The sequence below is a fragment of the Urocitellus parryii genome, chromosome 7 (assembly GCF_045843805.1).
Source record: "Urocitellus parryii isolate mUroPar1 chromosome 7, mUroPar1.hap1, whole genome shotgun sequence".
NCBI lineage: Eukaryota > Metazoa > Chordata > Mammalia > Rodentia > Sciuridae > Urocitellus > Urocitellus parryii.
In genome coordinates this window covers 127,336,766-127,353,421 of record NC_135537.1, presented here as the reverse complement: position 1 = coordinate 127,353,421, position 16,656 = coordinate 127,336,766, and positions in this window count along the sequence as shown.

Here is a 16,656-nt window from a genome sequence, read left to right as displayed (position 1 = left end):
AGGGGCTGTTCTGAACTCTCTGTGGACTCCTGGTTAAGATTTCATAGCTAGGAGTCTAGAATTCCAAAGAGGGCCCCTGGCTTGTAGCTGTCAGGCAGTTTAAATTTTCTCAGTTATTACATGGAAAGGAAAAGAATCCATCATTTTCCCGGTTTACTCCTCTGAAGGCAGCCCCTAGTGTTGTGGCTTAAGTGGGTTTCATTAGGACAGCCATTCTCAGGTTTTGTGGTCTCAGGACCCCTTGGCTCTCTTAAAATTAAACTCCTGAGAACCCAAGAACTTTGTTATATATATATAAGTCATACCTCTCGATATGTACCATATGAGATATTAAAATCAAGATATTAATATTAAAATATTATTAATATATTAATAATATCATTATTAATAATACTATTATTAATATAAATGTTATATATAATATTATTAATATAAATATTATTAATATATTAAAATATATTAATATTGAAAAATTATTAATTCTTTTGAAATTACTATAAAGTCCCTATATCTTTTTTTTAAGAGAGAGTGAGAGAGGAGAGAGAGAGAGAATTTTAATATTTATTTTTTAGTTATCAGCGAATACAACATCTTTGTTTTGTATGTGGTGCTGAGGATCGAACCCAGGCCGCACGCATGCCAGGAGAGTGCGCTACCGCTTGAGCCACATCCCCAGCCCCCCTATATCTTAACATAAGTTAACATTTTTCTGAAGACAGCATTTTTCAAAGCAAAAGAAAAAAAGAAAACAATTAGCAAGAAGGGTAGTTTTGGTTTTAATTTTGTGAATCTCTTTTATGCCTGCTAACGGAAGACAGATAGATGTGTTCTTATGACTGCTTCTGTATACAGTGTATTGCCATATATTTGGGGGGAGTTAAAATAAATATTTTAAAAGTCCAGTTTTGCAAAGCAACACTATTTGTAAAAGAAAAGAAAATTTTAATCACCTTTTCAAATAATTGTGAATATTCTTCTTAGATACTGTGTCAACACGTAAGTGAAAGTTTCTTGAAGACTAGTTGTGGAATCTGAAAACATATCAACAAATGTTTTATTCTTTGGTACATTATAATCCATTGATCTATCTGGTATTTTAATTTTTTCCCCTATGAATGAGCATTATATAGTGTCCATTTGAAAAATAGTGGATCACTGAGTTATACAGAACTTCCATATGTAGAAACATTTCATTGCACATTATTGAAAACTCACAATCATTAATGTTGCCACTGTAATATCATTGGAAAAAATCCTTAAATACTAGGAAGCTGTCAAGCTAATGATGGCAGATACATGGTTTCTTATGTTCTATTTTTTGTTTAAAGGCTAAAGTTTATTTCTAGTAAATGCATGTTTTTCCTCCAAAAATCAATCACACTTCATTTATTTTTGGGAGCATGTCTAGTAAATCTCTAAGTTTGAATAACCCACAGTTTTGTCTGCTTGTTGGTCTTCTAGGTAAAAACGGTGTTTCATGAGTACAATGTCGAGTTCAGCTTGCAACTCATAAAACTATACATGTATTTTCCCCAGAGATAACCATAAAACACTAGTGGACTTTCCATTTCATTGCAAAAGATATTAAAAGGATGTATACATAAGAATTGAAATTAAATAAAATTAACAATTCTTACTTAAAAAATTTTAAGTAATTCTTAGTGAAACTGGCTTTTTTAGTTGAAAAGAAATTTTTTTAGTTCAACTATATGGCAGTGAAGAATATCATGACTATAAGTGCAGTTTGGTGATTTTTAAAACTGCAAGCAGTTTTATACATCCATGATTTTACATCTTTCACATAGTGAAAGAGATTTTACAAAGTCAGCTGGGTATTATTATGAAATTGTTTTAATCTCATATCTCCTGGAAGGTTCTTGGGGCATCTCCAGGGATCCACGGACCACACTTTGAGAATGGCTGCATTCTTGCATTAGGGAATCTAGGCAGAATGTACAATTACAGGCTTCTATTATTTAGTTTGACTTAATGTTAAGTACATACCCAAAAGTGATGGCGAGAGATCATACACATAGAAACCATCTGCAACAGAATCTCTGTAGTGGGGACCAGAGAATCAGATCTATTTACAAGGCCTCAGAGTGAGGTTTGGGTTTAAAATTGTTTAAATTATTATTTAGTTTAAATTGTTATTTTGCTTTTCTGAAACTACTTTGCTTTTCTAAGGCTAGGATCGTGACATAGTCCCATTGGTTGTGCACAAAATGATCTTGGGCAAATATTTCTTAATTTAGTAATTATATATTTATTTAACTTTATTAATTTTTTGGTACTGGAGATTAAACCCAGGGCCTCATGCATGTGAGGCAAACACTTTACAACTGAGCTACATCCTCAGCTTCCACCCTTCTTCTTCTTTCTTTTTTTTATATATATTTCAAATTTATTTTGAGATGGGGTCTTACTAAAGTGCCCTGGCTGGCATTGAACTGATAATTCTCCTGCCTCAGCCTCCCCAGTAGCTGAAATTACAGCCATATTTCACCATGTTGTACAACTTATCATTACCTTATTATATCAAAATATAAGATGCCATCAATTTTGTGATCTACAGAGAAAGAAAATACAGCTAATTGAAACCATACTATTCCTTACATAGATTGTAATAGGCATCCCAATTTCAGAAGTAACATTTTATGAAAAAATGTGAAGAAAATAAGAATTGATAAAACAGGATAATAAATGTTTCCCATTTGAGAGTATTTCACATCCATTTATACCAGCAATATAAAGCAATATTTCTGAGACTTGAATGTGCATATGAATCCAACTGGGAATTTTTAGAAGATCTGGATTGAGATTTTGAATATCTTATAAATTTCTCAGCTGATTTTGATGTATCTGGTTAATACTTTCACAGTAAAAATTCAGGGAAAGTTAGAAAAAAAATTTAAAAAAAATAATGAAGAGACATATATTAAGTGAATTAATAGTACTGATTTTAAATGGATATTACAAAATTTGTGATGCTAATCCTGAAGTTGGTGAAAGACTACAATAACTGATGATTAAATTATAGTTTTTAGTCTTCTTAAAAAAACTAGACTTTTCCATGTGGGACTCAAGTTACGATTAATTTTCAGGTAGAGAAAAAAAAAATCTATTCTAACCATGACTTAGAGCCCAGTATCTACTAATTGTATTATCTAATGACTTGAGTAGTCTTCAGTAATATTCTTACACAGGTGTCATCCAGCCTCATTGAATATCTTCAGGTACAAGTCATTTCTATTTTAAGCCACTTTGACAGGCTAAGGATTCTTCTCATTTTGAATGGAAATCGTGTTCCCATAACTTCAGGATGATTCATTCTCATTCCAGCTCTTGGTAACAGTAAGACAAGCTCAAGTCTTGCAACAAGATAGCTCTTCATTTGCTTGATGGTTGTCCTGTGTTCTTGACTTTATCTTCTCTGTGTTAAATAAGTTCCGCTCCATTTTCCATCTTCATCTGCTTCTTCCATGATGTGTTTCTGAATCTCCTTTACTGTCCTGGTCACTTTACTCTGAATCTACTCCTGCTAATCTCTTAAAGTGTGATATCCAAACCACATGTCCTCCTCCATCAGAGTGTGCCCTCACCTCTCTTGACCTAGGTGTAATGGCTGAGGTGGTGACTGCCTGTTGGCAACCATGTCCCTCTGCTGACTCACCATTCACTGTCTAGCAAAGCCCCTCAATCCTCTCTGTGCATGTGGTTGCTAAGTCAGATCTTCTCCCTATATTTATGCGACTGTGTTGGGACTCAAGGGCAAAAACCATTTATTCCTGGCTAATGAAATTCACCTTGTTAGATCTGGCCCCACTCTCTTGCCAGATGACTCCTGATGGCCCCTGAATTTACTCTCAGAAACAACCTTAATTAGCCTCTTCTTTATTCCATGAGCAAGACCTGTTCCCGCACTACATAGCTGTGCCCCTTCAACCACCTCCTCTTCTCCTGTCTTCAAGAACCTGCCAACGGATATAACCACCCCCACCTGCCTAATCTCCATCTCCACCTCTGAGAGCTCCCCTCTCTCTTTGCTTTCAGGGTACCACGACACGGCTCTTGGTTTTCCTTCCTCTCTGGTCAGCAACAATGTGGTCATGAATCAATTACACTTTGGTTCCTTTGATTTTAATTCATTTAGAATTACCTTGAATAGACACAAAAATTTTGGAAAAAGGAGTTTGATTACCACATGGGGCATAAATTTGAATGATCCCTCTTCATTCTTTCAGCATTACTTATAAGCAAAGGTATGGCTGCATAAATTCAGGGGTGCGAATTCTGCCTAAGAAACAGTCAAGTTAGCCGTGTGTGAACTGGATCTTGATCCTATGAACAACTAAATGCACTAATCGGGAGACTGCTCGTTAAAGTTCTATAATCTATTTTACACATTTCAATGTAGTGAGCAAATTCTTGGGAAGTTATTTTTTCTTTGGCAAAACCTGCACATTTTTAAAATTTGTCTTTAAGAGTACTTTAGTAATTGATCTCAAATTCATTGGTTTCCACTACTTATGCGTATGGCAAGAATGAGAATGTGCAAAATAATGTTTGTTTTCCCTTTCTGCATTCAGGATTAAGTCAAAAGTAGATCTTACCTTCTTGGTTCCCAAAGTGTTGGTGAGTGTCCTTCAGGAATGAAGTGTCTTCTTGGGGGTGATTCAAAAAATCAAAAACAAACAAATAGAATTTAAAAATGAGTGAATTGCAAAGACTTTAAGTAAGTTGTGTTTGTTCTGGTTTACCAGAAATTGTGTTTGTTCTGGTTTACTAGATTTGAATAGATACACAGTAGGTGTGGTGAGATGAAAAGAAAGTTTCCATTTTGCATTTTTAGTTTTGATCAACTTATTATTCTTTAGATATAACTGGTTAATAACAACACTTTTTTTTTTCTTTAGAAACTTCCATATGTACAACTATTCAGCCTCTTAGGAAGGAAGTAAGAAAAGAAACAGATAAGAAAGAAATCCTGTTTCTGTCCTACAAGAATTCAAAATTTAGTCAGGGTTAAAAGAAATGCTGAAATAAATTTTTGAACAAGGGAGAGTAAGAAGTGTTGAGTCAAAATTAAGGCTTAGAGGACTTGCATCTTGTTGAAGGGGTGACTCTGGTTGGAATCAAAGACAAAGAAAGGAGAAAGGGGGAATGATCTAGAGTGTAACTTGGACACTATAGAGCAGCTGTCAAATTCTTTTGCCAGTAGGAGAAAAGTTGTGAATTGTGGGCAAAGATTTCTTTAAGAGTTCTAAGAAAGGTCCTCTTACATGCCCTAAATTCCCCTGGAGCAGATGAAGATGGGTAGCTGAAAACTCATCAATACTAAGGAATCTCATCTCTAGAAGTTTAGAAATTATGTGACTAATTCATGGAGCTGAGTTTGAAATTTTGGGGTATAAATTTTAATTTAAGCAAACTTTCCATTTATCATGAAATACTTTTATGGAGGTAGGGATATACTTCATGAAATCCTTTCAACCACATTTGGTTTGCTATTTTGTTTGCCTTCTCCCTTCTCCTTTCACAAGTCTTAATAAACTCCAGCTATATCCTAATAAGCACACAAATTTCTCAGAAAAAAATAATTTGTGGCATATTATATTCTGAATCCTTGGTTCTAAAAGGGTAAGACTTGGAGGCAAAGCCATAGGTTTCTAATAACAATTCTGTTAAGGACCTGCTATGATTTAAGTTTTCCTTTCCTTCTGTAAAATCGAACAGACCAGAAAATCTTCAAAATTCCTTTCAGCCTTTTTGAGTCTATGACAGAAAGTTCTCCAATGTAATGGTGGCCTGAAATCAAAGCATCACAAGACTTTGAAAGCTGGAGTCATTGTGATGGATGCTACTGTGCTGTCAGATAGGATCTAGTTCAAAGTCCTGAAGGCACGTCATACCGGACCAGCCTGCAAACCTGTCAATAACAACCAGATGATGATGCATCCTATCATGGATAAAATGTGGAATAATTCGATGAGATGATGTCTTCCTGCAATCATAGATTTAAGTAATCATAAAAATATTCAAGGCAATCACAGAGGAGATGAGTTAACATGTTAATTTGCTAATTGAATAACAAATTAACTTTGAGAATGGGGGGTGGATTAAGCATTATATTCAGTTTTGTTCAGCAGCGTGGATTTTTTTTTTTTTAGTCATAATTGCTTTTATTCTTGTCTTTTTGCCCCTTGTAAAATCTTGAAGAGACAGGTGTCTTGCCTTGCCATATTATCTCTGACATTGCCCTTAACAAGGGACCTTACATTTTAAGTGCTCTGTGTCACTGTCCCTTCTTCACTGGTAATCTGATCAGGTTAATCATTGCTACAAGGAGGGAAAAATCGGACATTTGTGCGTACTTACCTTTAGATGCTGCAGTCAGAGCAATTTCAGGAGTGTGGCCCCCAGCTCTCTTTATACTCCCAAATCTGCCAGCCCAGCACTCCAACTTGGCTATATTTGGGGGATCACCATTTACTTGTTAGATGTAAATGCGTCGTAGCCCTGATCTCTCACTCTTGTTAAATTACTTGGATAAATGACCAGCGGAGGCTGCATAATGCCAAGTCAGCTGCATAGGGATTTTGACGTTGGACACAGATCTTTGAGACTTAGAGAGTCCTAGGGGCTGAGTGGAACTGGGGCAGAGTGTGCTAAGAAGGTCAGCAAAGGGCAGAAACGCAGGCTAATATGTCAAGTGATGGGTGATCAATAGCATGGACAGTAACTACACCTCACCTACCTAGCACTGATGTGGATGGAGTAGTATTTCTTGTTTTAGAAATTCCTGGAAAATATAAGATTGACCATTTGACACAGCCAGTCTTGATAATTTGTTTATTTGTTAAAAATTCACTGTAGGAGGAAAGTTTTCCAAAGTGTATTACTCGTTTTTTTTGCTTTATTTAATATCCTTAATATTCTTTAATATAGAATTTAACTTTTTCTGGACCATTCAAGGGTTCTGGGAAATGATGTAGTGAGGTCATCATGGATATTAGGTTCTTAATGGGTTTTGCCCTGCACTCATTGTTCCTAGGCTGAAGTGAATATTTCTATTTTTAAGCTTTTATATCCTGTTTGTGTTTGGTTTTGCTTTTCGAATCAAGGTCTTGCTATGTTGCCCAGGCTGGCCTGGACTCCTGGGTTCAAGGGATCCCTTACCTCAGGCTCTCTGGTAGCTGGGATTATAGGCATGAGCCACTGTGCCCAGCTTTTTATATTTTTACCTTCAGGATCAGCCTCTCTGGTGTACTTTCTTTCTGTGGTTAATAAGTTTACCTCTACTAGCCTGGTTTTGCTTTTTAAAATCGGCTATGAATCGAGAAACAGATTACAAAGTTAAGATCAGATGAAAGTAAGAATAAATAAGATTTAGAGGGTTCTAATTGAAACAAAAAAGTCTTTGGGACAATTCCTATAGTTACTCAGAGGATTTAGGGGATACAATGAGTGATATTTAAATATGTAGGAGAATTTGTACATGTAGAAGTTCAAGCCACTCACAGTCTGATGTGTTTAAATTGTAAATGACCAATGTTTGCTGAATTGAAGATTCTCTGTTGAGTCCTCCAGAGTGTAGAGTCTCACATGGGCCACTTCCAAAGGATAAGTTGCATTAGTCAAAAATGAATATGTAGGTGGAATAGGAGTAGAAGGGAATAGAATTTCTCCAGAGCATTTTCCAAAACAGGCTGATTCTAAAGGTTCCCTGATTAAATACTTTTAGGAAATGGGGCAAATTCTATTCTCTCCTGATAGAGTCATATAAATGTTAGTGTGTTAAGGAATCTGAGAATTCTTTTGATAAAGAAATATGAATAAATTTATTGTTTGGGATTCAGGACCTCACAAATGCTAAGCAAGTGTTGTATCCCTGAACTACTTCCCCAGTCCTGAATAACTTTTTTGGGAACTTGGAAGTTCCCAATGTTGGAACATCAACTTCTTTAGTCTCTGCTCTATAAAACAAAAGAGGAAGGCTGAGGGATGAGATCCATTTAGAAATTTTGGCCCAGAAAAGAGCAACAGAAAGCTATCAGGCATACACACAGCTGCTTTTATTGAAGGAATACTTTTTTTTTCTTCATATAACAGGTGCTTAGTAAATGTTCTGGTGAATAAATAAACCAAGAAAATTCACAAGGGAATCTGTTTTGAAAGAAGCCTGAAGTGATAAGGTAAAAAATCATGGGATCGGACTCTCAGTTTCATTTAATAGTAATGGTTAAGGCTTATTAAGAACTCATCACATGTCAAGCTGTATCCATATTAGTTCACTGAGGTTTCATAATCATTCTGTGAGGCAGGCACCAATGTCATTCCCATTTTATGGCCAAGGAAACTGAACCCTAAGAGTTTCAGGACTCACCCAGGGCCACACAGGTACGGGGCAGTGGAAATGGGACTCAGACCCTCTCCGACTCTACAGCCTACGATTAAAACTTCTCACTTTTGGAATCATATCATTTTTGAGTTGCATGGATGGTACAGAGCTCTGTACTGGGAATGGGGAACCAGGCCCATGAGATAGGGTCAGTGTCCTAAAGGAGTTGACAGTGGAGATGGCAACAAAGTGTATAGGCATGGATAGGATAAGTCATTCTCTCGAGATGAAACTAAGTACCCAAAGGAGTGGGATCACAGTGGTGTCTGAAAACCATGAAATGCATTGTATATATAAAATATTATCAAAATGTTTTTAATGATAATATTAATACTTTGGAGGAGGGAAGAGATTTGGAAGGGAGTGGTGACTAAGATAATAATCATTTTGAGTACACAGATAATAATGTTTTCTAGTTCTTTCCAGTTTGCATACCATCATTGTACAATTTATTATGTTTAATTTTCTCTACAAGACTGAAGGAATTATACCATTTATATTGCTATTATTCCCAGTGTCCAAATGGGGACACTGGCCTAAGGGGGTTAAAGGGGTGTCCAAAGGCCCAATAGTTAGTGGAAATCCAGGGTTTCTAATTCCAAAGCCATGCTTTTCTTCTCTCTTCTGCCATTTTCTCTTAAAGGAGTTGATTTTTTTTTTCCCCTGCTAGAGATAGATCACAGAGGCTTTTGCATACTAAGCAAGCCCTCTACTATTGAGCTACACCCCCAATGGAAAGGAAGTGGATTTTTATTCAGATAAAGAGAACAGGGAGGAGGTTCTTGAGGAACTAAAAAATCATGGCTTGAAAACAAGACTTCCAAAAAAAAAAAAAAAAAAAAAGAAAGAAAGAAAACAAGACTTCCTAGGATATGTTTCAGGCAGGCTGTTCATGTGAGCCTGGCTATAGTGCAGGATTTGGGTCAGGTGGGGTTAACATGGAAGTGAAGACTAGAGAAGTAGGCTGGGCAGGTTTGTGATAGATTTCCAGTGCCCACTTAAGAAGTCAGAGCATTATTCTGAAAACAGAGGGGAACATTTTATGATTTGTGAGAGGATATTTTTTCTTTTTTCTGAAGTTCTGGGGATAGAATCCAGAGGTGCCTTACCACTGAGTTATATCCCCAGCCCTTTTTATTTTGAGGCAGGTTCTCACTAAGTTGTTGAGGGTCTCACTAAGTTGCTGAGGCCTTGAGCTTACAATCCTCCTGCCTCAGCCTCTCAAGTTATTGGGATGATTAGTAGGCACCACCATACCTGGTGGGTGAGCAGATTTTGTATATATAATTTCTTTTTAAATATGGGTCTAGACCTGATGGTAGAGATATATTTAGGCCTGATGAATAGGATATAATGGTGAAGAATAAACCTGGGCACCTAAAACTATTTATTGACTAAAATATTTGGTGAACACTTGCTGATGTGACATATTGACTCTGATAACTCCATAATCCTGGGGGAAGGTAGGCAGTAAGATGGTTAGAATCTACCTCTGGATGTCCCTAAGGATTCAACTCTGTTAAAACTTTACAAAGCACCAGATGGTGGTTTTCACAGTGCTTAGGCTGAGTCCACCTACAGATTCAAAAAGAACATTATGCAGGCTCTTTGTTTTCCTTCCACCATGTGCTACTTAGAAACAAAAAGAAAAGAGAACTTCTTAACCTCAAGAGGTAAAAGGAGTATGTTTCAGGGTGATCTTTGTGAACACTCCAGTTTGGCGAAAACTTGCTGATCTTTGTGAATGCTACAGTTTGGAGAAAACATGCTGATGTGATCACATTGACTGAACACATTCTGGACCGATCATATTGACTGATCTCCATTCTGGAATTAAGCCAATATCAGAGTGAGAAGCAATATCTTCTTGTTGGAGTCAGAAGACCCAAGTGGGTCCAGCCATGCTCTGGCTTAGATATGATTTCTCTCTCATGGGATGTAATGGTATTGGAAGGTATTGGAGCCTTTAAGAGGTGAGCCTGGGGGAAGTGATTGAGCCATGACCATCCCCAGGAAGGGATTAATGGTAGTTTCTCAAAGTAGATTAGGTCTCACAGGTATGGGTTAGTTTCCAAGAGAGTGGATGTTATAAAAGAGTGAGACTAACCCTTCCCTTGACTCTTGCTTTATCTCTCTTTTTTTAAAATATATATTTTTATAGTTGTAGTTGGACACAATACCTTTATTTTATTTATGTGGTGCTGAGGATGGAAACCAGGGCCTCACACATGCTAGGCGACCACTGTACCACTGAGCCACAATCCCAGCCCCTTGCTTTATCTCTTGTCATGTGATCTCTTCTGCATATAGAGCTTGTCTCTTAAACATGCTCCTGCCACTGTGAGGTTGTGACAGAGCCAGAGCGCCCTCAGATGCTGTGTCGGGCTGTTTGGATTATCCAGCCACCAGAATCATGAACAAAACAAGCTTTTTTAGGAAGTTTCCAGCCTCAATTTTTATGTGCTAGTAACAGAAAACAGGCTAAGACAACATCTTACTTCTGCCATTTACTGACTGGCAAATTGATTTACCTCTCTCAGCAAATCCCCTCTGCCAAAAAAGTCAGATTTTTTTTTTCTGCCCAAGTTATGAGGATGAAATGGGGGATCAAATTAGACATTGTGTACATCATGGAGTTTCTAGTTCATACCAAACAATACATTTTCATCTCTGTAACCTTGACACAGGTTTCAGCAAATAATCTGCCACCACTCAAAATGTAAATAAGCAATGCAAACTTTACTGAAGTAAAGGGGGAAACATAGATTACATTACATCCCTCAGGATAAACTTCACAATTTTCACCAGAAATGGCTGTTCTGTCAAGTCCAGTTTTCTTCACACTGATGTTGCTAGTCATTACTTTCGTTCTCTATGTCTTCCCCTACCCATTAGTGGTACTCATTTGTTCTACTTTTTGGAACCAAATAACTCAGCCATTTGACCTGCATTTCTACTCACTGGGTGATTCAGTCCTCAAGTAAAGATTGCATCCATCCTCAGAAGCAAGTTTGGTATCCACCTCTTTCTACTCACAGATGCTCTGTCAGGGGAATGGGATCTCATATTTTTTTTCTTTGCTTTTTAATTTATTTTTGTCTACATCTGTATTGAGGTATAATTAATAATCAAAAAGCTGCATGTATTTAATGTATACAATTTGATGAGTTTGGACCTATGTATACATCCATGATATCATTGCTACAATCAAAGCAATAGCATATTCATCACCTCCAAGAGTTTACTTGTGTTAGAGGGTCTCATCTTTACCCCAATATTATCCACTGTGATCCATAGCTCCTACATCACACCCTCACCATCTCTCTCTGAAACCTGAGAGGAGTTCTGTGAATAAGGATTTTCTTCAGTCTCCTAGCATAGTTATCTTGTCAACTGTAAAATGTAGGTAACTTTTATTAATGTCAAAAGAAGTCAAGGGAAGTGACATTTTTCAATAAAAAAAAATATATGAAAAAGAACACTACCCAAAGAAAGACAGGACCAGGAACAGGGCATTGAACTGGCCAGGGAGATGATCCTGACAGTAATATTAGCAGGATGGTGGGGGTGGCAGATTTGAAGGCTGGGGATTATGACGGGAACAGGTGTTAAGGAGGAGGAAAAAGTTTTCCTGATTTTCCTAGGAGACCATATTGACACCAATCAAGAATTAAGATGCATTCAGAGAAAATGTAGATTTGGATGGCGCAGTAAGGAGGAGAAAGCAGTAGCAAAGCCAGATAGAGAGGACTCAGAAAAAGTGTGGTCAAGGTCATTCTTCAGAAGGCTACTTGAGAAGAAAGGGCAATTAATTGTGCTGATAAGAGGATCATGTCTTACCCCTCACAACTCAGGGTATCTAAGAGCTTATGTAACAGATGAAGTTTCAAAGAGCAGCAGGGAGTTGCCCAGTCAGGACCAGAAATTTCTGGATGAAAGTCACAGGACAGGTACATTTAGTGAATGATGCTAATTCATATCTGAACTGCTTAACTAAGGATTTGAGGGAGAAGATTAGATTCTGGAACTAAAGAGAGCCTTGCATATTATCTAGTCTAACTCCTACCTTACAGAATCAGAAGTTGAGGTCTTGGACAGATCGCCTAATTCATGCTGAAGGTAAAAACTGACCCTCTCTTCATTTTATTCAAACCCAAGAGCGTAAGTGCAGAACTTTCCAGTATAATCTGTAACTTTCTTCACGGCTGGCATTTACATACTGAAAATGTGCATTGCAAAAATTGATAAGGGGAATTCAAAGGCATTATTTAAATTGATTCTTATTAAATGGCAATGAGGAGATAGACATTACAATTTTACAGATGGGAAACTGAGGCTCGAGAGGTTAGGTGACTAGTCATACAGCTAGTAATTGGGAGAGTGGAAACAAACATTTTTGACTCTAAATCTGGCTTGTCTTTCTGTTAGAAGACCATTGCTCCTGGCTTTACAAGATCCCGTAAGACATTAATGCTTTCAGAATTATACACGCTGCTCTGAATTACGTATAAATCTTCTCTGAAAATAACATGGAAATATTGTGTGGCTGGTCTGGGAACATTCTGTTCAGCGAATAAATCCTACCAGCTATGTCGGTTCAGTAAACTGGAGATTTTCCTGCCTGGCTTCATAACCTTGACAGATGTGAGAGTTAGGGTCTCCTTTCACTTGCCTTTGTTTTATCTATTAACTATGTTTTGGTACTTCAGTTGCTTAAAGTCTTACCAGAACTAAGGAAAAAAATGATGAACTGCTTTTCATTACTACCATTGGGGTCTTAACAATGTACCCTCAAAAAGCTACATCCTTTGTTGGACACAAAGTATATATTTATATTATTAAATATGCTTAATAATGTAGTAACTAAGAATGGATCTTGAGTATTAGAATATGTGTGAACCAAATTTTGACTTTACCACTTAAGTTATGTGAATTTGGGCAGTTATTTAACCTTTCTGATTTTTAGTTTACTATCTTTAAGATGGGTTCTGAGTCAATGAATAGTTTGGGAAGGGGCAGAATGGTTAGGGTCATGTCAATAGAAGGAACTGAGATTGAGGAATCATGAGCTTTTTCTGGAGAATGCACCAACCACTGCCACGGACAGAAGGGTCCAGAAATTTGGTCAATGTTGTTCTTCTGCATCTTTTATACTATGGTGTGGTAAGACCCAGGAGCTGACCCACAGCCTGTCCATCGTCCATCAAATCCTCCCATTACACCCACTACACACAACTAGCATCCTGTTCAGACAGCCCAAACACTCTTAGGCCAACCTCTTTTCCTCCCATACACAATAATAAAACAAACAGGGAGAATAAGAACCTGGATACGTGAAAGTAGGATGACAGTCATCCTGGTTGCTTGGGACTGAGGGAGTTCTTGCAATTGAAAAGTTGGTGGGGTGTGATGGCAAAGTCCTTAAGCCTGGCCTCAAGATGGGGGCTAAGTGAAACCAGTTTGAGATCTCCTACCAAACTAGGATGTTGAAGAAATTTTCACCTGGAACTGCTGATTCAAAGCTGTATATAGTACTCAGCAGGGAGCCAGCCATACAGCGAGAATGCACTCATTGTTTATTCATCAAACATTATTGAGGAAATACTATATATAAGGAAGATTTTATGTGCTGGGCTCTGCCTTCATGGAAATTACATCTAGGATGTATGTTTATGTGGGGACAGTAAACTAGATACATACTAAGATGTCACTTAGTGATAAATGCTCCAATGGAAAGGAAAGCAGAGTCAAGATATAACGGACCTGAGGTGTCTACATAGATGGATCAGTGAACGTTTTTCTTAAGAGGTAATATTTGAGAAGAACTAGTTCACAAGTGAAACGAAGGAGCAAGCCACAAGAATATCAAAGGGGAAAACAAAAGCAAAGACCCTAGGGGATGAGTGTGGCTGGGCAAGAACAGAAGGGGATCACTGGTGCAGGATGAAACTAGTGGTGGGATTGAAGTGGCAGGGGTCATATGGTTTAGAGCCTTGCAAATTAAGGTAAGCATTGGGCTGAATTCCATTTAGTACTTTTTTTTTTTTTTTTTTTTTTGTAGTGCTGGGGATCAAACCCAGGGCCTTGTGCACACTAAGCACATGCTCTACCATTTGGCTTATATCCCTAGTCCTAGGACTTTATGTTTTAAATGTCAGTTGTTATAATAAAGGCAATTTTATTCTTCCTTATCCTTTGCTGGTAGCTCTATTACCTGATATTTTCCTTTATTTAATGATACTTCATAGTTGTACACTTTATGGGGTACAATTTCATGTATTATGCACGTATACATTGCACATTGATGAAATCAGGGCAGTTAGCCTATCGATCACCTTGTATATTTATCATTTCTCTGTGGCTGAGAATACTCAAAATCCTCTCTTCTATAGTTATTTTGAAATGTATTTTACCACTAACCAGAGTCACTCTCTTGTACCATAGAGTACCAGAACTTATTTCTCCTGTCTATTGTAATTTTGTACCTTTGACTATCCATCATCCCCTGACGCCAACCCTACTCCAAATTCTAGTGGCCATTTACTTCTTTGAATTTTTTTTTTTTAATTTACTTTATTTTTATCAGGGTCTGGCTATGCTATCCATGCTGGCCAGGAAGTCCTGGGCTGAAGTGATCCTCCTACCTCAGCCTCCAGAGTAGTCAAGTAGTGGAACTGGCCCTGATGAAGTCATCTATCTTAAGGTTCCACATGGAAGTGAGGCCATGCAGGCTTCGCTTGCTCTTTTTCTGCTCAACATTGCTTCATTCTATCGAACAAAAATCCTGTAGTGAACGCCTGCTTTTTCATTCAATACATGAAACTATTCCAGGCAGTGGGGATTAAGTTTATTCTGTCAACCCCCTTACGATCATTGGGGTACAGACGCGTGTGTGGTCACAACACTGATAACACATGGAAACGCGGCGGTCAGTTTAGAGGGAGACACACTACATCCGGGAGAGCGACCCCAGTTCAATGGCCAACAGGAGGCAGGAATCACTTCCAGGGCATCATGGGAGGGGCCAGGCTGAGGCAGGAAGTAACACTGCGCCATGATTGGCGCTGGTCGGGAGGCATTACTGGGATTTGGTGGGTAGTGCGCATTGGAGGGTTCGTGAGTGACTGGAGTGCGATTGGCTTGTGTCCTGTGATCCCAGCGAGTGACTGTGTGAAGGACTATGGTGGCGAGTGTGTAAAACCGAACGCAGGGGCTGGGGATGTGGCTCAAGCGGTAGCGCGCTAGCCTGGCATGCGTGCGGCCCGGGTTCGATCCTCAGCACCACATACCAACAGAGATGTTGTGTCCGCAAAAACTAAAAAAAAAAATAAATATTGAAAAATTCTCTCTCTCTTTCTCTCTCCTCTCTCACTCTATCTTTAAAAAAAAAAAAAAAAAAAAACCGAACGCAAAGGGAATTTGGAGGCAGGGCACGTGACATGACTGAGCCGGAAGGAAAGTTCTGGAAAATTCTTTAGAGTTACTAAATCCCATTTAAAAATTTTGCATGTATATTATCATAATATCGTATATTATATTGACATAGTTCAAATGTCATAAAAAATCCAGTTTGGGTACTAAAATGTGTGTAGCAATCTTTTTTTTTTCAAAATAGTGGATAAAAAGGTTCCATTGCTGTGGAAGAACCGTCTTCTCTGTCCATGTTTTTAACAGAATTTCTCATCATTTGAGCCCTGGCACCACCGCTCATCCTCTCCATTCCCCCTCCCCCCCACCCCCGAGAGCGCCACGGGGCTGGGGTTTCTGTTGGGAGCTGAAAAAAACAGCCCGTTCTCTCCCAAAGGTCAGGTTAATGGAATCTAAGAAAAGCCTTGTTTGGGGGTGCAGTCCCTAAGGCGGGATATTTTTTCTCTTTCATCATGGAGAGCCCCCTCCCCCCCAGTCCCTGCTTGTGGCTCCGGAAGCAGCATCTTGGTGACCTGTGGAGCCCAGGAGGGAGGAATCCAGTGGTAAATTCCATCCTTAAGTAGGGCTTAAGAATCTGCCCACGGCTGCTGCTTCAGCTTCCCACTTAGGAAAATGTGACCGATGAAGTCTTCGGTGAAGGTGTTTGGGGACACTGATATGTGGAACATGTGCTCCAACCTCTGCCACAGCCAGGAGGCAGAATTTAAGTTTGCCCACTGACAGCTGCTGGGTGTTAGCCCTGGAATGTTAATCCATACAGAAAGCTTGGATGAAAGGCCACAGCTTTTAGCAGCTGTGCTAATGGTCTCATCCATCAAATGACCCTC